This window comes from Protopterus annectens, chromosome 12.part0 (genome assembly GCF_019279795.1).
Source record: "Protopterus annectens isolate FY-2018-M chromosome 12.part0, PAN1.0, whole genome shotgun sequence".
NCBI lineage: Eukaryota > Metazoa > Chordata > Ceratodontiformes > Protopteridae > Protopterus > Protopterus annectens.
In genome coordinates this window covers 436,873,995-436,900,960 of record NC_056746.1, presented here as the reverse complement: position 1 = coordinate 436,900,960, position 26,966 = coordinate 436,873,995, and the positions used below count along the sequence as shown (strand labels likewise).

Below are 26,966 nucleotides of genomic sequence, written 5' to 3'. Positions count from 1 at the left end.
AGTAGGTCAGTCCTTCACATTTTTGATCAGGATGCATGAAACACATTATATCCTACCACAAAGGAAAGAAATATGAAATTGCTGACTAGCATATTGAATAAATCCCTGATATAAAATCATATTCAAAATGTTCTTACTGTCCAGGTCCCCTTCAATAAAACACATCACACCAAACTGACATCTGATGACCTTTATTAACTTACAACATAACTAATTGCATCATTTCAAATATTAATCATAACACAAATAACCTTATAACCACAACATGTAAAACCCCTGTAACCACAGCTCAGGGCAGCATACCCCACTCATCTTACCTGAATTATAACCACAACATGTGAAACCCTTGTAACCAGACCTCAAGGCAGCATACCCTGCTCTCCCTGCCTGAATTATAACCACAACATGTAAAATCCTTGTAACCAAACCTCAGGGCAGCATACCCCACTCAGCCTGCCTGAATTATAACCACAACATGTGAAACCCCTGTAACCAAACCTCAGTGCAGCATACCCCACTCATCTTACCTGAATTATAACCACAACATGTGAAAACCTTGTAACCAGACCTCAGGGCAGCATACCCTGCTCACCCTGCCTGAATTATAACCACAACATGTAAAATCCTTGTAACCAAACCTCAGGGCAGCATATCCCACTCAGCCTGCCTGAATTATAACCACAACATGTGAAACCCTTGTAACCAGACCTCAGGGCAGCATACCCCACTCATCTTACCTGAATTATAACCACAACATGTGAAAACCTTGTAACCAGACCTCAGGGCAGCATACCCTGCTCACCCTGCCTGAATTATAACCACAACATGTAAAATCCTTGTAACCAAACCTCAGGGCAGCATATCCCACTCAGCCTGCCTGAATTATAACCACAACATGTGAAACCCTTGTAACCATACCTCAGGACAGTGTACCCCACTCATCCTGCCTGAATTATAGCCACAACATGTGAAATCCTTGTAATCATACCTCAGGACAGTGTACCCCACTCATCCTGCCTGAATTATAACCACAACATGTGAAACCCTTGTAACCAGACCTCAGGGCAGTGTACTCCACTCATCCTGCCTGAATTATAACCACAACATGTGAAACCCTTGTAACCAGACCTCAGGGCAGTGTACCCCATTCACCCTGCCTGAATTATAACCACAACATGTGAAACCCTTGTAACCAGACCTCAGGACAGTGTACCCCACTCACCCTGCCTGAATTATAACCAGAACATGTGAAACCCTTGTAACCAGACCTCAGGGCAGCATACCCCACTCACCCTGCCTGAATTATAACCACAACATGTGAAACCCTTGTAACCAGACCTCAGGGCAGCATACCCCACTCACCCTGCCTGAATTATAACCACAACATGTGAAACCCTTGTAACCATACCTCGGGGCAGCATACCCTGCTCACCCTGCCTGAATTATAACCACAACATGTGAAACCCTTGTAACCAGACCTCAGGACAGTGTACCCCACTCATCCTGCCTGAATTATAACCACAACATGTGAAACCCTTGTAACCAGACCTCAGGGCAGTATACCCCCACTCACCCTGCCTGAATTATAACCACAACATGTAAAACCCTTGTAACCAGATTTCAGGGCAGTGTACCCCACTCACCCTGCCTGAATTATACCCACAACATGTGAAACCCTTGTAACCAGACCTCAGGGCAGTGTTCCCCACTCACCCTGCCTGAATTATACCCACAACATGTGAAACCCTTGTAACCAGACCTCAGAGCAGCGTACCCTGCTCACCCTGCCCAAATAATCAGTGCCCATACCACCGCTCACTTATTCTTATTAATCAAAGCAGCTTCCTACTGCTTGCTTTCATCCCCCAAACTCCTTGCATTAACATCAAAAACCAAGAGGGAGATCAGAAGAGGGACAAGCCTGCCCCTCTTCTCATCCCACCAGCCTGACCACAGGCTGTTCTTCCTCTCCCCAAAAAAAATCTAAACCAAACTCATTCAAGTGCACCCCACAGTTCTAATCTTAACCAAGTTCTTTTCATCAAAATCCCTCTGGTCTATCATATGCATACCAAAAATAACCAACTGTCATACCCACCTACAATTAATAAACCTCCGAGCCTGCTCCAATGCCATAAAATTATCAGCATTCTTCCAACACAAACTCGGTACTATCTCAGATCACAAAATGCACATGCCCAGATATAACCTCTGCAACATAACCAGATCCTCCCTTATCCTATACACTAACTGCTTCTTAGAAATTAGTCCCAAATCATTACCAGCCAAATGTACCACCAATATTTGAAGAAGCCCCACCCATGACAGTATAAATGCAACTTCATCCATAAGCTGATTCCACCCAAGGCCTGTAACACCATTCCACCTGCCTGTCCTAACTGAAGCTTTCTTTGAGGCCCAGTGAATAAATTAAAGGCCCAAAATGACAATCTACTTTCTTGAAAGACAAAAAATAAAATGAGTTATCATTGACCCCATTAACTAATATAAGATAAAGGCATTTTTGAAAACCACCACCTCACTCTCTGGATAGCTTCATCTGATCTACTGATTTGCCCTCCCTCGATAAACCTGAAGCCCTACCTGTAGGAAAACAATGAACTGAAAACATCTCCCAGAAAACCCATATAATGCAGAGCCCTTCTGGTTACATATACAAACTGATTTACCCATTACCAACTTCCCCCCTCTCAAACAAAAAATACAAATCCCGAGGGCTCCACACATATTCCTCACCACTCTCTCAACCTAACCTACTAGACTTCTATCTTTTCCAAAACTATCTGCATGCCCTTCCTTAACTGATCCATTTTAGACCTAAGTAATCAAAATTGCACTGTCACTGGAAAACCATGACATCTCTCCATACTAATGAACCTAACAGCTGTGACACCCAAAATGGTCCAAAATACATCCATAAACACAATTTACTCACAAAACATAATCCATTGAATCATCACCCACTAAAGCTAAACCCATCAATAAAACTTTTAAAACCTGTCTTGTCAAAGGCCAACACATATCCATATTCACCCCACCACTCTACCCCATTCCCTCAACAACCACTATACTGTTCAGAACTTCATGAAATCATGCAGCCCAGCCACCTGCACAAATTTACTAATCACTGCCAGGTTCACCTTGACTGACTGCACCACCTTACATAGACCCCAATCCCGAACCAAGTACCATAATAATAGTCCTTCCAACTAAACCCCTTCATCCTGTAATCAGAATCATATAATGCAATACCATACACCTTCCAGGTAGTCTCTACCCACAGTTGTTGCACCAACCTCCTGGTTGTGTCAGCCCAAGATGCCATACCGCACCTGACATTACTATATCTTATCTGCAGGTAAGCAAAACAACCCACATTCTGCATCTACTAATAAACCCAAAATCCATTTCCTTAGCTGGGTCTTCCAACTTCTGCTTAGCCAGTAGGACTTGCCTACTCATCACAGATCTCCAAAAACTCCTGGTAGCATCAGTGTCTGTAAATTCTGTCATGGAGCGAAACACAGAATATAAAATGACACTATAGTAAACATGACCTTCTTCTGAAGTGCCAAGAAGCAGGCAGAATATATTTTTGAAACCAACACATTAAGAGACAAGTCACAGCTATCAGAATGTGGTTGGTCAGATGCAGTGTCATTCATTGTGCCTATGGTTACTTTGCAAAGTTTACTGTAAAATGCCACAGTTACTTCATGTTAAGTTAACAAGCCATCCAGTAGCAAAACCAAATCTCTCCTCTGCTCCCAGTTCTCTTAGGGGTTCTCTACTTTTCACTGTATTCACCAACCAGCTCAGTACCTCCACACCACGTGCCTCTGTAATACAATACGTGGACATCTCCACCCTAATATGTGCAGCCTCCACACTACAAGATCTCCATACCATTACCCAATATTCTTTCCTATCTGTCGAAACATGGCTCATTAATTCCCAACTCATTCTGAATCCCAACAAAACTAAGCTCCACTTCTTTAGGTTCATAGGTAGGTACTAGGCTATTGGCCCTAGGACCTATACAAGCCCAGCCAAAAAGGTACCCTGGCTTTTGCCACACAAGAAATTTATTTTCCTGTGCCACTGTCGAGCAGAGCCACAGAATGATCCCTGGGGTGAATTTCCTATTTCCAATCCAATCATCAAGATTTTTCCTGAAGAGTACTAATGAGGAGCTTTGTTTGACAAAGATAGGTAGTTTATTCCAGAGTATGGGAAGTCTCTGGGACATGAATCTATCCCTCCAGCATGTTTTGTTTATTGTGGTGACAAGGTTTAGGTCCCTAGAGCATGTAGCTCGGAGGGATTGGGATTTCTTTAAGTGGAGCATGTCCAACAGCTCTGGGTTTGACATAGCTTTGTATGTTAGGCAGAGATCACCTCTGAGTAAGCGATATGCGAAGAAGTAAAGCTGGAGTTTTTTGAGACGGTCTGTGTTGAATCTTTATTTCTGCACTATACAGGTAGAATATTGGGTGCTGTTGCTTTATAGGATTGTGTCCTTTATTGGTTTGTTTTTTTGTGTTCCTGGTGCCATTTGTGGTTGGATAATTAAAATGGGTCTGAGCAATGCGATTAGAAGAAAAATAAACATAAACAAATTAATTCATTAAAAAATGAAAAACAAAAGAACAAAGAGTCCAAGGAGGGCAAAGAAAGAGATTTAAGTCTTTGTCATTAATGTATTTGTACATTTAAATGTATGACAACTGGAACAAGAACAAAATGGGGCAGTTGGTCAATGAAAGCACTCATAGTGAGGTTCAGCAAAAAATTCAAGGTAAAATAAATACTATACTAGTATTAAGAAATTTGCCACTGAAGGGGGCAGTTATAGTGTTTTGTAAACACCAGAAATTAAATTGGGTAGTTGAAGCTCTGTATAAATCAAGAGCGAATCACTAGAATGCTACACCAGGGGCTATAACAAGGCAAATTAAATTGATGTAGAAAGTTTGTGTATAGATCAAAATACATTACCAAGAAGACGGGAAACCACTGGATGATGAAGGAAAATTAGACTGTTTTTTTTACTTGTTAATTTTGAACAAGAGCTATGAGAATAATATCTATAGAAAGTAGTATTCAAGCACACAAAAGAAGACCTTAAGTTATACGATCACTAAAAAATATCTAATTGAGAAAAGCATATGTTTGTGAAGGTTTATAGACAAGTATTAGTTAGGAGACAAAACGGATTAGCAAAATGGCTACTGGCTACAAGAGATAAAAAAACCTTTAAAGACAACATTTTTATAAATAAGGAAAATGACTGTATTGTAGAACTGGAACCACATTTTTGTAAACCAGTCTTAGACATATAAGTACCATAACAGAAATTGAACAGATATAAAGAACTATGAAATACATTGTATCTTTCACCCATTTCTAATGAGTCTTGCTATGAATGCAAAATGGGAACAGAAGTGATAAACTTTCTGGATTAATGTGATAAGTTTTAAAGCTAAGACTAACAAAAAGGAATGGCTACCAACCATATATATGAGAAAAATATATAACTGACAGTGAAGAAAATGAAGTTAGTAAAATGAAAGAACAGCTCTGTATATGTAGTGATAGCTAAGTGGACAGCTTCAGAAACTGCAACTGGGTGGGGGCTTCTTGCTGGCTATAATTATATAGTCTTTTGTTTTTACTGGTCAAGACTAAAAATGCATGTAGAATGAATTCTATGGTAATCATTATAATGATGTGCCAGAAAGAGTGGTATAACCCAAAAGTAAGGAAGAAGACAGATGTGATTTACCGAAGCCACTTTTGTTATTTATGTCTTTCATATATGCAGATGGATCAAAGCCTCTGCCCTTGTGAGATCCATGACTGAAGTCAACAGAGACTGATTCCATTGTAGAAATACTCTACAAACTCAATCTTCAACACACTGAAAAAATGCACTGCAGCCAAAACTAGCTGTAAACAAGTTTTCTTTACTTGTACTTCTGGTACCTCGCCTGAATATTTATTTTATTATTTATTTAAGTTTGATGACCGGGGAAGCCCACTGGGCCAAGAAGAGCCCGTTGTCAGTGGAGGCCCAGGGAGAAAAGCTCCACAATAATTCCAAGTTACATTTCACATGTTACAAAAGGACATAGTTCATACAGCTAATTAAACATTTAGAGATAAGCTCCATGATATTTGCAATTGGCTTGTCACAATGTTACAGAAATGAAAGACACAATCCAATACAGAAATTTCAACATTTACATAAAGTGAATATTTTTGTTATAAACTCAATTGTAGGTTTAACATTTCAAAATATATAGCTACTAGCCATTAATAGGTACGGAAAATATTGCACATGGAGAGGTAATAGTACATTTGAGATTGAAGAGCATAGAACAATAGATATTAGAGAGAAAATTCATTTTTGGTAGGGGGGGATTGTTTTGGGTGGGATGAAGTAATAGCAGAGGTAGTTGGATGAGTCAATGCAAGGTCGAATGGGGGGGTTAAGTTGGAATGTGGCAAGGGCATTCCCATTTTGAAGAAAGATGAGAGAGTAGCTGAGATTTGAAGTTTATGTGGTTAGGTAGATTGTGTAGGTGTGTGGGGAGAGAGTTCCACTGTTTAGCTAATGAATACCTTTAAGGAATAACGTAAGCCACCACACAGCTCAATAAATATCAGTGCTGTTCCAGTCACATGATACATTAACACTTAATTATACAGATGATAAAAGCCTCTGCCCTTATGGGATCCATGACTGAAGTCATTAGGGAATGATTCTGTTGTATTATGATTTTTGTGTATGATGATAGGCCGGATTCAAAAAAGCCCACACTAAGTATATAAGCTATACATTAGAGAACATTCTTATCACATGTTTTGTACTTTCTAGTCACTCAGAAAGATTACACTAAGTGTACATGAAGTCTACACTTTGTGGTAACCTTTATGAATCTCTGTCAATATTAAAAGCTGCATGAATATCAGTAGGAAAACTAAAACTTAGGAGGAAGAAGGTGAGAGTTATGTCTGTATTGTCCGTTCACTAAGAACAATGTATATTTGTGTACACAGTGCAGACATTATTGAATCCCAGGGGATGTCTTTTGCTATTTCTGCACAATGGTATGTCTTAGTGTAATTTATCACAGATAGTCATCCTAGAGACCAGCAAAGTTTGGTTTCCAGATACTTTCTGAATAATCATTGAGACTATCAAATCAATTTCTGTGCAATAGTTTCTATCCATAAATTCAACAGCTATTTCCAAGTTATTAGTCTGGGAATATCATACATATATTTGACCTGCCATTGAAATATTTGCCATTAGTATTTTAGTTCTACCTCATCTTCCTCTGCACTTTGCTCATCACCATAAGTTATGTCTTATATTTATAAATGAAAAATCCAAAACAGCTGAATAGGAAAACCCAGAACTTACTTAATAGTCACAAAATAAAAAAAATAAAATAAGTATCAAGTTAGTGCTTTCGCCTCTAACCTTGAAACTTCTGTCTCATATTTACTTTTAATTCTAATCACTTTGATTTTTCCAAAATGGTAAATTCCATAGCCTAAAAGTCTTTAGCCACAATTGTGCATGCATTTTAGTCAAGCATTACATGTTGTCCTTCCTTCCTTTAATTCATAAACATGCTGCTCAACCTGTTTAATCTCTAAGTCCTCAGTCCTAGGAAAACTTTGATAACCTGATGCTCAGGGACATTTATCAACGTAATCTGGGGTATTTTGATAAAAGTTTTTAAATCACATCTACCATGACACATACAATGCAAATCTATAAAAATCTGAACTCACAACTGTTGTGTTGCAATAAATGAAAGTCCTTACATAGAAATCAAATTATGCTTCTATAATCAATAGTATTTTACACTGGCATGGTCTTCTAAAACTGACTTACAGAAAAACAAAATAGAGGGCTAACTGACCTAAATACAAGTCAGCCATATTATACATAATACCTAAATCAGAAACTTATTCACTTCTCCATTTTGGAAGCATAACTACAAAACTCAGAATTAACAAAGAACAAAGAATCAGGTATGACATTTTATATTGATGCTTGCTTAAATTGTAAATGTTATCATTACACTGAATTTTATGTACATTATGCAGCGGATGGTGAAGGTATCTATCACCTGCAAATAGGACTTACTCAAGCTAAGGGCAGTATTTGTGGCTTTTTGCTGAATTCTGAAACTGTACACTGGTGAAGTCTGAGTGATCAATTATTCATCACTCGTATCTGTAGCTCCAGCAAAAATACTTCATTACAGATTAGACTATCAGATCCTTCCTCTCTTTTGCCTGCATTGATTTTGTGAGTCTCTGTATGAATTTTATGAAACAAAAAAACCTATTATACTTCTCACCTGCAAACAGTAAAATTTTAAAATGTGTTATACACTATGTGTGAGTCTTTGTGTGTGTGTGTGTGTGTATGTGTGTGTGTGTGTGTGTGTGTGTGTGTGTGTGTGTGTGTGTGTGTGTGTGTGTGTGGTGGCGGTGGTGGGTGCATTCTCCTTCCAGGCAAACCATACTCTGATATACCTAAGTATTGGTTGAAAAAGGTCTGAGCTCAGCCTACTTAATTAACAGAGATTAAATAAATAGATAAATAAATAAATGTTGAACTTGCTGTACTACAGAATTAAGAAGATGTGGTTTATTGGTTCCCTATAAAAATCACGAAGGTCCACTTACACGAATACGGAAACGTCAACACATATACGTCGAACCGCAAAAACACTGATTGTCCTGAAGCATGAAATCCGAAATGTGGAATCGTCATGGTTGGCCCCTCTACAGTATAGCTCCATAAGGTAAGTGTGTGATAGTTACGGACCTTAGGGTTAGGGTGGGGGTTAAGGTAAGTGCATAGATAGTAATGTATGTAAGGTTTAGTGTAGTGTTAGAAGTAAGGTTTTGGTTAGTGTATGTATGTGGTTTATTTATTTTGTTTGGGTAGGTAGTATGTAGCACGCGGTGGGGTTGGACAACTATGGCGGTTCGAGATTTTGAATTTCGCAGTTTAGGGTGTTCTGTGTATTCGCGGTTCACGTAATATGTGTCAATGATTATGTATTCGCTGAATAGGTCTTTCACAGTTCTAATATAGACCCGGTTTATTCATACATTTTAATTAATCGTGATATGGTGTTTGAACTGTTATCTGAAACTGAATCTCTGGCTTTGTACTTCCAAATACACTGATGTTGTAATCCCCATTCATGGATACCTTATTCAGTTACTGCCTGGTTTTTCATCATGTTTATTCCTCCACAGGTTAGTCTTAAATAATTATGACCATCTTCAGAATAGCTTCCTTCCTCAACAAGATAACATTTACAAAAAAGCTGAGGAAAAGAATATGTTTAGAATGGTATTTGGTTTTCACATTATTCAATACAGAGGTAAAATACATTCATGTAAAATCTGTATTCGTGTCATTTGTCTCCCTTTCTTTTGCATCTATCTTAGGGAATGTTATGCATAATATAATGTGTTAAGTCACAGTGAAAGGGTAATACCAAAACAAGATATATGTATAATGTCTGTATAATGCAATCATACTTTTTCTGTTCTGTCGTCATTACTGTTCTTATGTTAAATTTGGACTTTATCAATTTGAGACATTGTTAACTTTGTGCTTTTGTCAGTTTTATATCTTTGTACATTTGTCTATTTTGAAATTCTGTTATCTTTAGAACATTTCTCCGAGGACTCCGCTAAAAAAGGACCTGTGTTTAGTCGGACTTTCCCGGTAAACAAATGTAAAATAAATAAAAATAAATAAATGTAACTTTCACTTACATATTTGTTTAAGACGTCTTATATCAAACTGGAAGGCTACCAGTATTATCAGTATTACTTCTCACCAGAAACATCTTAAAATTATGAATTATGTCAACAGTGCAAAATGGCAGTTGTTAGACTGCAACCAGAAATTATATCCATTAATTTGCTTTCAGGCAAATGTGATCATAGAACTTTTAACCAGCTCTTAGTAAGAGTCAACAAGTACAGCTTAAGGAAATAGGACTACCACTGCATATGACATAGCGTTACTTCATAACTGCAAAATACAAAACACAATGTCGGCAGGAAATGGGACTACCACCGCATACAACATAGTGTTACTTCATACGTGCAAAATACAAAACACAATGTAGGCAGGAAATGGGACTACCACCGCATATGACATAGTGTTACTTCATACGTGCAAAATATAAAACACAATGTAGGCAGGAAATGGGACTACTGCCGCATATGTCATAGTGTTACTTCATACGTGCAAAATGCAAAACACAATGTAGGCAGGAAATGGGACTACTACCGCATACGTCATAGTGTTACTTCATATGTACAAAATACAAAATGCAATGTAGGCAGGAAATGGGATTACCACTGCATACAACATAGTGTTACTTCATATGTACAAAATACAAAATGCAAAATGCAATGTAGGCAGGAAATGGGACTACCACAGCATACGACATAGTGTACTTCATACGTGCAAAATGCAAAACACAATGTAGGCAGGAAATGGGACTACCACCGCATACGACATAGTGTTACTTCATACGTACAAAATACAAAACACAATGTAGGCAGGAAATGGGATTACCAATGCATACAACATAGTGTTACTTCATACGTACAAAATACAAATCACATTGTAGGCAGACTACTGAATTCATGCAACTTTGTTTATGGTATTCATGCAAAATCAAGTAAAGGTAAATTGTTTGAGAGAACATAAATGCGTTTCTGTTATGTTGCAGAGGTGAACTTTCCTTACAGTCATTTGTTTCAGTGTTTCTTCAAAGCAAATATCTCTAACATATGAATTTTCCCCTCTATGCTGAGAAGTAAACATAACTTTTCCTTCTGCACTGAGAATCTGGCTTCTGTTTATACTCACACTTTTTCTTCTGTATTGAAAGGCCAGCTTATCTTTGCATGAAATATTTTCCATCTGCTATTACAATTACCCCAGGCAGCTATCATGTTGTGATATGTTTACTGATACCCCAGGCAGCCATCATGTTGTGACATTATTACTGCTATCACAGGAAGCCATCATACTGTGATATATCTACTGCTACCCAAGCAGTCATCAAGTAGTGATAAACCTACTGCTATCCCAGGCAGCCATCATGTTTCTACTGAATTTCATACAAGGATATGTGCTTGTGCCATTTTGTCATCAAACATGCTTTGGCTAACCTGAAGGTTGCTGCACCTAGTGTCTTCAAATGAAAAGCACAGTGGCAGCACAAACATCACTCCTCCAAGTAGATGAGACCTGGCATTGGCACTTGATCCTATCCTTTCGCAAGCTCCTGTTATTCAAGCTCCTATTACCATCAACATAACAGCAGAAGTATTGCAAAAGTGGGCCAGAAACTAAAACAATCAAATGAACAAACATATAGGATCACAGGTCATCAGTATGTTTCCCTTGAACTAAGTCACCTGACTAAATAATTAGGATCAAAAGTAATAAGTAGTATTTCTCCGGGCTTCCTGATATAAAGGAACTTCCTAAGAGTTCTCCTATGTGTCCAGAGATTTTCTTTTTTTTTAATACCTGTATCCAGAGGTGGATCATGGTCAAATGGGGCCCTAGGCCAGATAACAGTTCAGGGCCTGACGGAGCAGCCCCTCCTATAGCAGCCACCCCCCCCCCACAGCAGCCCCCTCCCCAGCCATTCCAGTATTTCATTACTTGGCTATTTCTCCTCAGTTACCATAAACACTGTTCAAATCTAGCAGTGTGCATACTGTTTTCTTATTTACTTCTGCAATAATTACAGATATTGAAATAGAACAGCACAAACACTGATAGCCATTTTGCTAAACAAAGAAAATAGTCTCACAATGAAAACACTTAGCATGGGCAGTAAACTACTCTGCCTTTGAAACTCACATTCATTGAAATGGCAAAGAAAATGCATCTGGCCAGTGGAGGATTAAAGTTAGCTTTGGGTTGTTTTCAAAGCATAGGCTCCTTGCACACATTTTTAGGGCCATGCATACATGTATGTGTTCTTTGATTCAACTTCCTGATTGTATTAAATTAAATTCCTTGTATAATATGACACCACTTGTTAGAGTGTTTTTTTTTTAATTTGTAGTTTTGAACATTCTTCCAGTAATCAATGAAACAAAATGTATGAACTAGTAATGACAAAACTACCCATTTCAGAAAATTTCAACCATAAAAGGCCACTCAAACTTCTGTCATTACAATTCACCAATAGCAGTCAATAAGCACAATCTCTGCAGAAGTAAAAGTCACCTGAATAATTCCACACTAAAGAGATCTGTATCGAATGAAGAGGTTACTACTGGCAAACAATTTTAGATTTCACTGTTTCATCTACAAATTCAGTGCCTGTTGCCCTTGAAGAATTAACTGTCTATGTTACATAAAAAAGGTTAAGATGGTAATATTGCAATAGGGAATGACTGACAGGTTCCTAGTTACTAGGCATCTCATTCAGAGGAGGACACACTCAGGAGTGTAGAACCCTCCTCCTTAAAATGCACCAAATGATCAGCAATTGAAAGGGCACTGCAATACCAGCACTCCATCTACATGGTGGGAGAGTAGAATCCACAGCCTTCTGAACCAAAGGCGATTATGCTACTAACACTGTTTTCAGATTCTATAGCACAAACTGTGAGTACCATTTGTTAAACAAAACAGTTGCACCATTGAAAACAGACATAGCATGAGCAACACACAATTCCATGAAAATGAGCTGAAATACAATGAAACTCATAATTCCCTGAAAATTTACTGAAACAAACTTACAATTCCTTCAGCAGTCTGGTAGTTGGTGTAGAGGATTCAGGCTCTTGTCTCCTGTAACCAAGTTACAGGGTCAAGCCTGATCAAGTTAATTAACTAACCTTCCCTCCTCCTATCTAGGGCATTACATACCATACCTCCATACTTCTCAACCGCTTAGTATAAGACATCTGGACAAAGCCTAAAATAATCAGGGGACAAAGGCCCAAAAATTGTGACAGATTTTAAATATTGCTCTTAAAGACTTAGAATGTTGCTAGAATAACAGCATTTGTCTTAGCATGCTTTTTCTAAAGGAAATGAAGCCTGAAACTCAAATGTATGCTGTTATTTAGTTACTTCAATCCTTAGTGATTTGCCAGAAAACCACACATTTTATGAAGAATAGGCCAAAAATATGAGGCATAAATCTAGACATTCCGTACAAATCCAGATAGTTTACGTATACCTCTCAACCTCTTAGTGCAATAAATCTGGACAAAGTCTGAAATAATATGGATACAATGGCCCAAAAATAGGGATAGATTTTAAATGTTACTATTCTTACCTTAGAAAATTGCTAGAATAACAGGATTTGTGTTCACATGCATTTTCTGAAGGATATGAAGTCTAAAACTCATGTGCATGTCATTATTTAGTGACTTCAGTCCTCTGTGATTTGCCAGAAAACCATAAATTATATGAGAAACAGACTACAATTATGAAGCTAAATCTGGATAGTTGAGAGGTATGTTAAAACACACATACACACGCACACACACACACACACACACACACACACACACACACACACACACACACACACACACACACACACACACACACACACACACACACACACACACACACACACACACACACACACACACACACACACACACACACACACACACACACACACATACACACACACATCCACAAATGGTTAGTTTAAATTCTACACACACCTACTATATCACTTAGCAACACACACACACACACACACACACAATTTGTCATACAAAGAGAACGGCTGGTTTAACAAACACACACACACACACACACACACACACACACACACACACACACACACACACACACTACTTTAAATTCCACACAAGAGTGCAGAATGTGTTTGCATCTGCAGTGGCATTCATGTGACACATGCATGGTCCTCCTTAAAGGAGAAGACACTAGCACCACAGATTTAAACACACTCTGCACTCGCAAGTGGAATTTTAATTTTTATTTGTAGTTTTTTAATTATTAAGCATTGAAGTATCCTTGCTTGAGTGGGGCCCCCCTCCAGCCACTGGGCACTAAGCTGGATCTGGAGCTAAATATATCTGCTGTCTCTCTGGAGAACTCTTGGAATTCATAAACATAATAAATGCTTTAGTTTTAAAGGTTAACCTAGAAAATCCTAAAGATTGTATGTAATTTGAGAATCTGAAGCTTGAAATGTTTGCTCAAGTAAAAAAGATGTTATTTGGGGCACTTGTGTTGAATTTTGAACTGGGGAAGTTTCATTTCTTTTTTATAGATCATTTTTTTTATTAACCTTTTTTGCTGTCTGCCTGACTCATGCAATAAACTAAAACAGAGTAATTAAAAAAGCAGCTGAAAAACAAAATAAAAAGTGTACTTATCTAACTTGTTGTTTAGTCATCTGTCAGCTGTGACTGTTTGCTGCTTCTGGGATTTTACCATACCATGCCTTTCTGCCAATATTACCTGCCTATTTCAATATAAATAGTAAATAAAGAATAAAACAGCAACTAAGACAAAAAGAATGTAACTAAAATTGAAAAAAAAAATAGAAAAAAGGTTAACTTTTTCAAATGTCGGGACCCTCTACATTGAATCCTGAAATACAGAGACTTAAATGCCGAAAGAATGGACTTACAAAGAGTAATACTCTGAGATGCCATTTCTCAGAATAATTCCATTTTCAAAGGTATGGTGATCTTGTAGTTGGCATATGTAAGCTTGGTTGGGGGGAGTTGCCCTACTAAAAAGGTTTTAAAGAGAACAGCTTTTTTTTTCCAGCTTTTCAGCACTTGACATTTCAAGTGTCAACACTCAATAGGGAGTCATAGATCAAGCACTAACTGTGCCAACAATTTCAAAAGCTAGTATTCGCAAAATTACAGGTTATTTATGACACAGATTTAAACTATCAGTCAATGCTCACACCACAGTTCTTAACATCTAAACCAGTTACATCCCCACTGAAAGCCATACTTAAAAGTCCTAAACTCCACAAACAAACCTTCAAGGCCAGTGCACCTCACAGATAATTATTATTCTTCATGGAATCCAAGAAGTATCCCACAACACACACACACACACACACACACACACACACACACACACACACACACACACACACACACACACACACACACACACCTACCTCTTCAAACCTTTATGTCATTGCAGTAGAATGTCCTTAATGTCACAGTAGCAGCACTTCCACCAGTTCCAGCTCCATTCCCATACCTGTACCTTTTATCCCACTTGGGAGTCCTTCCAACCAGCTCCAACATGCTTATCTGTGTTCACCTTAAGTATACTATGCTTCATCTGGTTCACTATATAGTCACTGAATGTTGATGTGGTAGGTATAGACATGTATTTACTTCATCCAAGAATTTAGTTATGTTTAACTTATGTTTAGCTTTCTTAACTTAGTCGTATGTATATGTATTTAATCACTTGGTACTAGAATTTAGTTATATTCAACTTCAGATGAAGTCACAGAATGTTAGTGTAGTATGTGTAGATATGTTTAGTATATTTATTTATTACCTCCATTATATATGCCCATCTTGTAAAGTGTTGCTTTAGTTGCCTATACTCTAAATTCAAAACCTAGGATCATTTGCATTAGTACAGTGGAATGAATTGCTTCAGAAGTAAGGACTGGCTTCGTATTTAGACTGTTGCTCTGCTGAAGGATAGTGACATGTTTACTCAGAAAGACTTTACTTCTGTGATTCCAGTTTCAGCTTCAACGTACGTCAACTCTTCTTCTACGTGAACTGAGTAATTCTTTTTCTCCTTTGCTTTTGCCATGTTTGGCCTAGGCTGTGGCTAAAAAATGTCCTCAGACTGTCCCACCTACCTGATTAATAAATAAAATAAACAAACTGCTACTTCTCTCATTCAGGAGCCCCTGACCCAGTATGCACTCACTTAACTCATGCTGCCCTCTCCTGTCTTGACCTTTTAGCTTTTCACTGCCACTGCAAGGTCCTTGCTACATTTAGACTGGTTTGATGGAATTTTACTCATTTCAGCTGTTAAACTTGCCAAATGTATAAGTTTACCACAATATAACCAGCAAATGCAAACAAGTAGATCATCTTTCACTGCTGTAATCTATGAAAAGTGGAATTAAAAATGTTACTCATTAAATTAACTAAGGAATTATTTAACTAACATATCATACAGACAGCAAAATAACGAGGTGTACAAAAATTACAAATTATTAATATATTATTTATTAGGGCTGCAATAAAATAGAATAATTTGCACCATAGTTTAAAAAGCATTATCTCAGAGATTCTTAAAAGCAAAAAGGATTCGTACATATACTGGAACTTCTGATATAAATTAAGAAACACTATATCTGGCCTCCACACAGGTTCTTTAATATTTACTATGCAATGCTCACAGTAATTTAAAAATGGAAAAACTTGAATGACTAGCTGATGCTGTTTCTCTAGAAACAGAATTAAAACAGCAATCAGTTCTGCTACCAAAATTTTCTCCATTACGTGACAGTAATACTACAATCCTACAACTGTTACTTTTAAAGCATAAAGCTCACAACCAAGGTAGTTTAAAAGTTTACAGTAGCAGAAATCTCTTCCTGTTTATTCACTGATCATTTCTCTAGTCATATCTTCTTCACACATCTAAAATGTGCTGTTAATAAAATAAACTGAGCAGCTCAAGCAGGGTCTTTACTTTGAGGGGAGAAAGACTGAAGCCACACTTGTCATGTAATCATGCCACAAGAAGCTATAATCATCAGAATTTCAAAGGTTCCTTCATTGGAAAATAATAAGTGACCATTTCTGGGGGACATTTCAAGCCTAGACATGCTACCTATTTATTGCCTATATATGCTACATATCCATGACCTGAACTCCTCTGATGCATGATTTGACATAGCTGACTAACTACTGTTGTACCAAAGATTTAGTTATAAAATGTACAATATGCTTTAAACAAAATCCTTGTTTAATTGATGATGTATGAGTAGAGTTGGAGATAAACTACATTTTGTTGTGGACCAGTTCACAGTAGCCTGCCTGTCTTTTACCAGAAGTGTAAATGAAAGACTACAAATGAACCTTAAGCAAGCAAACTCTATGGGAAACTCTGTCCCCACACACCCCTGATAGCGGGTATTGTCCCTCTGCCTGTAGTTGCACTTAATATGGCAAACTCCAAGGTCACTGCATCACAAGGAATGTTATACAAGGACCAGAGAGAGATCTGAGCTCGCTCAGGTGGACAAACTGTGATGAAATTGTCAACAGACAAGGTTCAAGACCTCAAGGTGCATTTATCCATCATAGTTATTACTGCTCTGATGGGCCCTGCATTTGTTCATAAACAAGGCTGGTAAATAGTTAGCTGCGAATTAAATGTTTATTTCATAAGGCTTAATGGGTCTTCTAAGGAGAACATTTAGCAAACTGTTTAAATGGCATTAGAAACTGACATATTCACAGCTTCATATGGAGTAATTCCCCTTATGGATGCAGGCAAAAAAACAAAAACTGCACTTGAAAATAATTTTTATGATTTTTATGTTTATCTGTACAATAACTTTGTGTGTGGAGCTTTTCTCCTTGGTTCTCCACTGAAAACAGGCTCCATGGCCCTGTCAGACACTACCCGGTTAACAAATGTAAAATAAATAAATAAAAATAAATAAACTATGTCATTTCATCTGAACGTACATAGACTAGGAGATGTTTTCAATCAAGAGCAATGTTGCCACCACTAAGAAGTAATAACACTGACAGAAAGACCAAGTAAGGCCTTTATTAATGGTACGGATGTATAGCATGTTGGTCCTAGTAAGTTTTGCCTGCAGGAAGTAACATCTGATTTTAACTGTCATCTCCATGAAGCAGAAGAGGGGAGTTATATAGCAGCCCCAATGTCTCAGGTTTGATTTCAAGTTCATCTAGCTGTCAGAGTCACAAAAATGGAAGAATGGAAGTGAATGGCTAAGGCTAGCTTTCCAGCTCCAGTGGAGAGGTAGGCGATTTGGCACGAGTCCCTTTTGAAAGAAGAACAAAATACAACTGTGATGTTTGCAGCAATGAGAACAGGAGACAAGTATGGTTAAATATATAATAAATTTAAGTTTTTATTACCTTGTAGAGACCTTACAGTTTTGATTGTCACAATGTAGAACTTTCAAAGTAACTGTGTGCACTAAAAATGTTAGTAATTATACATAAAGGTTTCGTAAAAGAGGAACAGTGAATGTCTCATAAGCAAATCCAACAACGGGTCCTCCTTTCAATCTTTTTTCTTAATCAATGAAGTCAAACAACAGCCATCAAAACTACAAACGTTTTTAAGGCAAATTCTCAGCAAAACGTTCACTTTATGACTCCTAAAGTCTTCTGAGCAGATGTTAAGAAACCATTTTAGGTCATAGAATTTGCAGCTCATCCTCTGCTCTTTTAGATGCTGACAAAAGACATTTCATTCTTTGACTAAGCATAACAAATCCCTCTACCCTTTATACCTTCTCATCACCTCTTCTTCTTAAATTTCATTTTAAAGACTTCTTTAGTAATTCTTGTCTTTTATTGCCTCTCTCCTTATTCATATTCAAGAAGAAGCTAATTCTCAATCTGCCCCTACATCCTGAAGTCATTAAAAAGCCACTACCATGACAACTCATTTTTTTAGTTATATGTTTAATCCTCATTTAATGCTAAAATAACATACCTAATGAATATAAAACAGCCACTATCACTCTATCTCATCTACAAAATCTCCAACATACATTTCCAGAGCACTCTGTTCTATTGTTACTTTCTTCTTCTTATAAGAATACTAAGAAATATACTATATAAGCAGATCCCAACATTCACGCAAAATAAAGTCTCAATCCTTCTCAAAATGACATTACTTACTGGTTTTAATACTTCAAATTTTACTCAGAAACATGGATAAAAGGTCTGTTGGCCATTTCAGTACTGACATATTTGATAAAAAAGCCTGTATGACATTACTCCATACTCTTATTACAGCATCTTAAAATATTTAATCCTCTCACCTGAAATGGTAATTTTTTTTGATATCCACCTCTTCAAAAGAACCTTCAAAGTCATGTCTTCAAATTGTTCCCACTATTGTCACACTTCAATCTGGCATTCCTCAGGGTACAGCTCTAGATCCAGCACGCTTCTGCCTGTTACCATATCCCCTTAATTCAAATAATCGCCTTAAAATGGTGGTCTACACAGATGATCTCCTCCTACTTAGATCCTCTCCATCTACATCAGAATTACAAGTCTTCCTCCAAGATCTCTTCAATAGTGTTTGTTCTTGGCTTTCCTACTACAAATTAACTGTGACCGCAACTAAAACTAAATAATTAATCTTTGGAACTCTACCACAACATCTCTTCCCATTACCTCTTAACACTCCAGATCCTCTAGGTAATCCCATCTCTCAGATGACTCCTAGAAATAATTAAGTATTCTATGGAATTCTTTCATATCAACACTGACTACTACACTTACAAAGGCTTTTACCAGTTTATACTTCTGTATCTATAAACTAACATTTTTAAAGTAAAAACTGGAATTTACTTTGCCTTTGCCACATTTGAAAACTTCCAAAAAACATCTGAGTTGCAAAAAGTCAGCATTTCATAGTGTATCAACCACTTTTTTGCCAGAATTTATCAATACACATGCATTAAATACACTGGCACCCTCTTCATTGGAATAAGATCCACCATTTTCTTTTCCACCAATTTATGCTAACTACAATTGCTAGACTTCAGTCTCTACACTCATCCGTCAACTGACTAAAACATTATAGGCTCATAGTTAAGTGCTAGGCTAGCTGCCCTTGTGAGCCATTTTAAGCCTACCACTTCCCCCCTTAAAGGTGAGAATCAATCCCTGTACCTTGTGTCTGTCAGGGAAACACTAGCCATTATGCCAACTCCAAACCCCTATTCATTTTATACAAACAAGCCTAGAACAACTACTGTCTTTAATTTTTCAGTTATGCATGCAGCAACAGAGAGAGAGAGAGCATTTCATTAAAACTGATGTGTTGTTTGGAAGTCACTCCTGAAATAATGCAGGTCAAATAAAAACACTTTCAGATAAAACCTCCAAAAACCACCTGTTTTGAATCTTCTGCCTGTAAACATTTCAGAAGACCCATTCATAACTTTTGTCTTCCTGTTTTAGCTTAACTTTCATATCCTTTCTTGTCCTCATCTCTTCCTTATATTAAGGTAATTTGCTGTGTCTCTTCTACTCCACTCTTAATCCTAACAGGGTTATGCAAGTACTTGTTTTATATTTCCTTTTACATTTATTGTAGATAATTGTTCTTAATTTGTGTAAAACTATTTATAATTTTCATGTAATATGGTTTACTTGTATATCAATATTCTTTAGTGTGTAAATCAATTATCCGTAGTTTATTTTTTTTTGCTAATGGCCTACATCATGGCTAAAAGGGATTATTTTTCTAGCCAAGCCATCCATTTAACAAATGCAAAATAAATACATACATTTGTAAGGTCTTGTGAATTTGCTATATGTTCATAGATAAGTAATGAGCAATCAGTCTACAGACTATTACTCATCTAGCCAATATCCAGACAGTGAACAAAGGGGAGACTAAAACCCTATACCTTAACTGCTATGCCAATCTTCAACGACCCAGGGCAAGTTACTTCACTGTGGATATTTAGCAAATGATCCACTGGAATCTTGTAGGTTTAAAAAAACTATGTAGGAGCCTATGCTATGACACTAACAGATCCTTGATTTTAATTTACATCGACCGTTCTTTAACTATGTAACTTGCAATATATATGTTTCTCTTTATCCTTTGTTGGCCAGGTTAGGCCAGTGGCCTCTTTTCACAGGAGACCCAAGGTGGTATTTCTGCTACTAGGAGAAATTTGGCCAGGGGACTGATAAACTTTGCTTACTGTTTTCAATAGGTGCTAAGGAATCTTTTACATCTACCTGAGCTACCACCAACTCAAGCATATGGGGCCTCTGGTTAACATCTCATTGGAATGGTGACGCACTCAAGAGTGCAGCACCTTCCTTATGCTGTCAATCTCCTTGGTGCTGGAATAGAACCCACAGCCACAAGTGCACTACCTATTATACCACTGACACTGATATTGGATAAATATTCAGAATTCAGTATATACCGCTATGCATGATTTTTGGTGACAGTCTTGAGTTTTTCTGGTGCCCATAATCATGTAATTTAATGCAAGGGGGAGGTAATCATTTTTAGATTAACAACTTCTAAATTCCCTAGTGTATTTTTATTTTTGCTGTTGAACTGAACAGCTAATTGGCTCACCAGATTACATCTGTTCATTCCTAGCAGGGAAACGTGAGCAGCAAAGCCCAGATTAAAATTATATGTTGTGTATAACTAAAGGCACTTTGAAAACTCAGCCAACACCTTTATTATGCCCTTAAGACTTAACATTATTGATACTGTCTATGGCAGACTAATAAATATTATTTACAATTAAAATGAATAATGATGCTATTTGGATTGTTTAAGCATTATGCACATCTTGGGTGATTCAAAGAAAAACACTGTTGTTTTTATTTTATCAAAAAGTGATCAGGAACTGGAATTTGACATTCTGTGCTCCTGCTAGGCTGAGACAGAGCCATCTGTCATAAACAACAGGGGTACATATCCTGGTAGGTACTCAGAATTCTTACTAAAACACATTATGAACATTTTGGCACTATAGAATAAACTAAGATTTGAATATCTTGATTACCTTCTTAATCCTGATAGCAAAAATTAAACACCAAGTCAGAAATCCAGCAGTATTATTTAGAAACACAGCCTGAGATCAACTGAAATGCTGATTCATTCAGTGCAATAAGTGGCAGACATGTGCCTAAAACTATCAATAATCAACAGAAATAATACTGTGACAAATTACCTAGTAGTACATTACAGGACAGCTACACAAGTGTCAATAACATCTTACTGCCACACACACGCGCACACACACACACACACACACACACACACACACACACACACACACACACACACACACACACACACACACACACACACACACACACACACACACACACACACACACACACACACACACACACACACACACACACACACACACACACACACACACATTGATGGTAATAGAATAAGTGATTAGTAATTTGAACTTAATCTAATGTAGGTCCCTGGAAAAACATTCTTTAAAATGTTAGATTTTGTTACCTGAATATTGCATTATACTGAGATCCAGTCTAAAGATACAAGGAAATTCACAGAGCATTGTCTTATACTGTCATACAGGGTGTTTCATAGCCATTGAGGAGTACATGAGGTGCCTATTGCTCTAGTTTCTTACAAGACAAGAACTTTTATTAAAGGTTTTGCTGAACAGGGATTGCAAGAATTGTTTTAGCAGGTATAACTGAACATGGGCTTGCCATAACGTATTTCTGTGTGGTATTCATTCATTATTTCTTTGACTACCTATTTATTTAGTTTAGGGTCACTGGAAAGCCATAGCCTACATCAGAGCTCATTGGGTGCTAGGCAGAGAAACTAACCCTGGATCTGATGACAGTCTACAGCAGGATGCATAGACACATACACACACAGACACAGATACAGACACACACACACAAACACACACAGACACATGTCCACTCATGCAAATACACACACACACACACACACACACACACACACACACACACACACACACACACACACACACACACACACACACACACACCTACAGGGAATGGGCATGCATATAGTAGTCACCTTACCGGCAGGTTGGAGTATAACTGTCTGACCTAGGGAATGGTGAACAAAACCACAGCACCCAATTAAAATCCACACAGAAGGCATACAGGTACCACACAGAAGGCAATCGAACCAGTGAACTGGACAATCACTCTGTCTGAAGTACTAATGCTGAATGGACTGTTACTATATTTATATTAGATTTGGGATGCATGGCTAGGCTTAAAAAGACCCTTGTGGTCATTAGCCTAGTAAACAGCTATGAACCTATGAACTATGTGTGAAGTAGAGCTGCTAATCACTGTGCCTGTATGTAAGAGCCCGTCTCTCCTGTACCAATAATAAAAAGTGCCTGCCACATCTTACCTGTTCATGCGGGCAAAGTTCAATACCTTTTCTCTCTTAGTTATATCACAAGTATAAAGAAAGGTTTCAGATATCTTTTGCAGTTTTTTATATTGTCCTGATGGAACCGCATTCACAAACAATAAAAGCGATCCAGTATGTTGTACAGTCAAACAGTCCATTGTAATAATATATCAATTTGTTCCAGAATATATTACCTAATTATTGCTTTGTATATACATTTAAACCAAATAAAACTATGACAGTTTCTGAGCAGTTCAACATGGCTTAGAACTGCTGTGATTCATGAATATTAAAATTATTTTTGTGCTCAGATATACTGTTATTTTGTATTTTTTAGTAATGGTCTCACTAAAGCTGCAACTATTTACAGTTAAATTAATTACTAAATAAATTAACTAATCCAAACATGGATATTCATTTATTTGCAATAATATGGGCTCTAGTATGTCAAAAACTGTTACTTTGTGAAATAATAAACTGCTCCTTTTATGGTCCTCAGATACGTTTTATTAAAATCTGTTCTGTAATATGGAGAGGGTGAGAGGTAAACAATTCAGTATAGCTTTATTTATCCTATATTTACTTTTGAAGTGAGTGCACAATAGAAAATTGCCTAAACAAATAAGCAAGTTCCATTTGTAATACCAGGACAGCATAACTGTATATAAAAGAGGCAAACAATTTTGCTTTATATAAATTAGATTTTATACAAAATAAAATGATTGCTGGGCTTTCTGTGTCACTTTGATAGTGAGGAGCCCAGTCTGGAAAGTCTCAGCATTTTCCACTCTAACAACTTTAGCCAGGATTTATCTGCTTTCTGATAAAATGGCTGCCTTCAGAACCTTCATATTGTGTGACTGGACATATGTTCAGAAACTGTAATTTGGTATAGTTCACAACATAATTAGGGGAGGCAACCAGAGCAGCTTAGTTTATTAAATTGTATTTATTTATTTAGCCTTTGTTGACTCGGTTAGTCCATATAGGCTAGTAGCCTCTTTTCAGGGAGATCCAAAGAGGCAAATTTGGCCAGGCATTGGGAAACTTCCCTGACCCTTTTTGCTAGGGGCAATGGGATCTTCTATACCCAAGTGAGCTACCACCAACTCAGTTTAAGGTCTTATGTGAAAGATGCCTAACATGTTATACATAAAATGTATTTTGCTGACCTGAGCTTAATTCACACAATATCCACTTGCATGGAGCATAGCTTAACCATGCCCTTCACTGGTCACAAAATATCTTCCAGTTCATCAGCGAAAATGGATACACTGTTTCAAAATTTCCCATTTAAGAAAGAATCTTTTAGGTACACTTTTTTAGATTCTTATGTCCCTATTTTTGTCCACCTTTTGCATACTTACTTATTAATTTATGTATTTACTGATATTCAAACAGTCTGACTGGGCCATGGAATCCATTTTCAATAGGGAAAAGTTCTACATATGTACAAACTGGGTCACTGATACTGTTCCTTGTTATGTTACTAGGTATAATACAATGGGGTTACATATGTCTACTACAGCACATAACAAGAAGGATGCCCCCATGTCAACAATAACAGAGAGGTCTCCATTGTGAGAAATGAATAGTACTAGATGTAGTTACATTACCAAACTAAAAAAAGAGGCACCCTTGTACAGAATATTTTGGCAAAGGTCAAGGACAAGTGGTAGTTAATAATGAGGTGCAACCTGTTTAAAACTTGACTAACAAATGGTCATGTACGACTTTAACATGATCTGACAGTAAGAATCATTAGGTAGTGCAAGTGAATGTATATATATATATATATATATATATATATATTACTGTACATGCATATCTATAAACTCAAAGAAAGACCCAGATAAATTAGAGTCTTCTTCATTGTGAAATATCTTAAACATCCTAGACTGGAGGCTTATGGGATACATGCAAATATTATTCTTAATGACATGTGACTCTGAATGCCCAAGAGTTTTTACTTTTTACATTTTTACTGGAACATTCATGTCAATAAAGCCAAGCCTTACTAGCTGTTCAGAAAACTTGTATCTGAAACATTGTTATGGCTTAAGAAATCATCCCAATTCAGAAAGGAGACTTTGGGGTTGGTTTACTATTTTTTCATTGTTCTCATATTATAAATGTTCTTAATTGACAAGACATATATAGTAGTATAAATACTATACCAATAAAATGTTACTGTTGTCTGAACACAAGAGTCAAATCTGAAAATAATTTGATGTTGTAAACATAAATCAGCACTTAAAATGTCTGCAGACCAGAACTAAAATGCATTATAGGAAATCATGCTATCTAGACCAATGCAGGATGAACAAAAGACAACTGAGTGCAGGTACTGTTTTACAAACTATCTGTACTTACCTTTCTCTTTCCAGGCACAGTTTATTGTCCTGATCACTATGTTTCTTCATAGAAAAGTTCATCTGCAATAGAAATGCAAGATGAGATGGATATGGCACAGTTGTTTAGTAGTCACAGCATAAAACAGGTTTGTCAGTTTCTTTACAACAATATTGTATACTGTACTGCAAGATGCATGTATCTCAGTTGGACTAATCCTGCTAAAAATAAGCTGCCACTCTGATAGCCAAAGATAAATGTAAATTCATTTAAATTTTATAGCAGCACTGCATTTGAACTCCTCCAGTAAAACATAAAGATGACAAAGACATTAAATTCTGTCACAAAAAGAGTGATGAGTAGTCTTTAAAAAACTGTTTGTCACACTCTTACTCTCATATTAAACATCACTTACATTTCTGATGTCAAAAACAAGCTCAAATGAAGCAGACAGAGCTGAACATTAATGCATTGCTACTAGCAGATATATATTTAAAGAATATTTATATTCTCACAGTTATGCAACATGCAGATAGCCAGGAATGATTTCACACAAACCACAACAAATGAGTAAAGTGAATAATATAAGTACATCAGGCCTGAAACTGCATTATCATTTAGAAGCAATACAATGCAGGCCGTTTCACAGTGAATACATCATTACAATATGCTTTTGTCTAGATATTTTTTGTATGCTTAGGTATTTTAAAATGTATTTAATTCAGATGCAAAATAAGTATAGTTATTGCCATTATAGTGAGGCTGAGACACTAACAGGGTTAAAAAGATAGCGACTAGAAATGTTTTGGAAAGAGAAATGTTGCTCATTGAAATAGGGACAGAGCAGTTTACAGAGAAAAACAAAGGCAAAGATCAAAAGGTTGAACAGCTGTCAAAAAGATGCATTCTGGATTAGAAATATAATATAGTTAACTGTGTGGGAGAAAAAATATCTAATGGCTGCTGTACTCACCTGCCTTGTAAACAGCCCAGTATAAGTGATTTCTACACTAGCATGCAGGGATTGTTACATCTGCTTTTATCCCCCTTCCACCATAAATAGCAAGAAAAAGTGCAGCTGTTATGGATTTCAGCTGGGTCATGAGGCATGGCAACTGAGTATTGGCTGGTTGGGCTACCACTTAAACTGAAGTCTATATGTTCGAATCCTCGGGGATTCAACTCATTGAATTAAAGTAGGGTCCACTCTTTTAATGAAAATCAAAAATAGGTGTTTTTTACAGAGAAGCAAGACCATATCACGTGATAGGCTATTCCCTGTCCAAGCTTACACATACCAATGCCATGGCTGCATAAACATGGAGAGAAGAGAAATCTCACAAAA

At 37.1% G+C, this 26,966-nt stretch overlaps 1 protein-coding gene across 2 annotated transcripts in view; it reads right to left on the bottom strand.

Annotated features, from left to right (window-relative positions):
• The window catches only part of ELFN1 (extracellular leucine rich repeat and fibronectin type III domain containing 1), a 2,453,138-nt gene that overhangs the window by 850,277 nt on the left and 1,575,895 nt on the right, over positions 1–26,966 (bottom strand). For both annotated transcript variants that reach the window (XM_044089550.1, XM_044089549.1), the window contains one exon: positions 25,643–25,704. The gene's annotated coding sequence lies outside the window, so the exon portion shown is untranslated. The remainder of the gene's footprint in view (positions 1–25,642; positions 25,705–26,966) is intronic.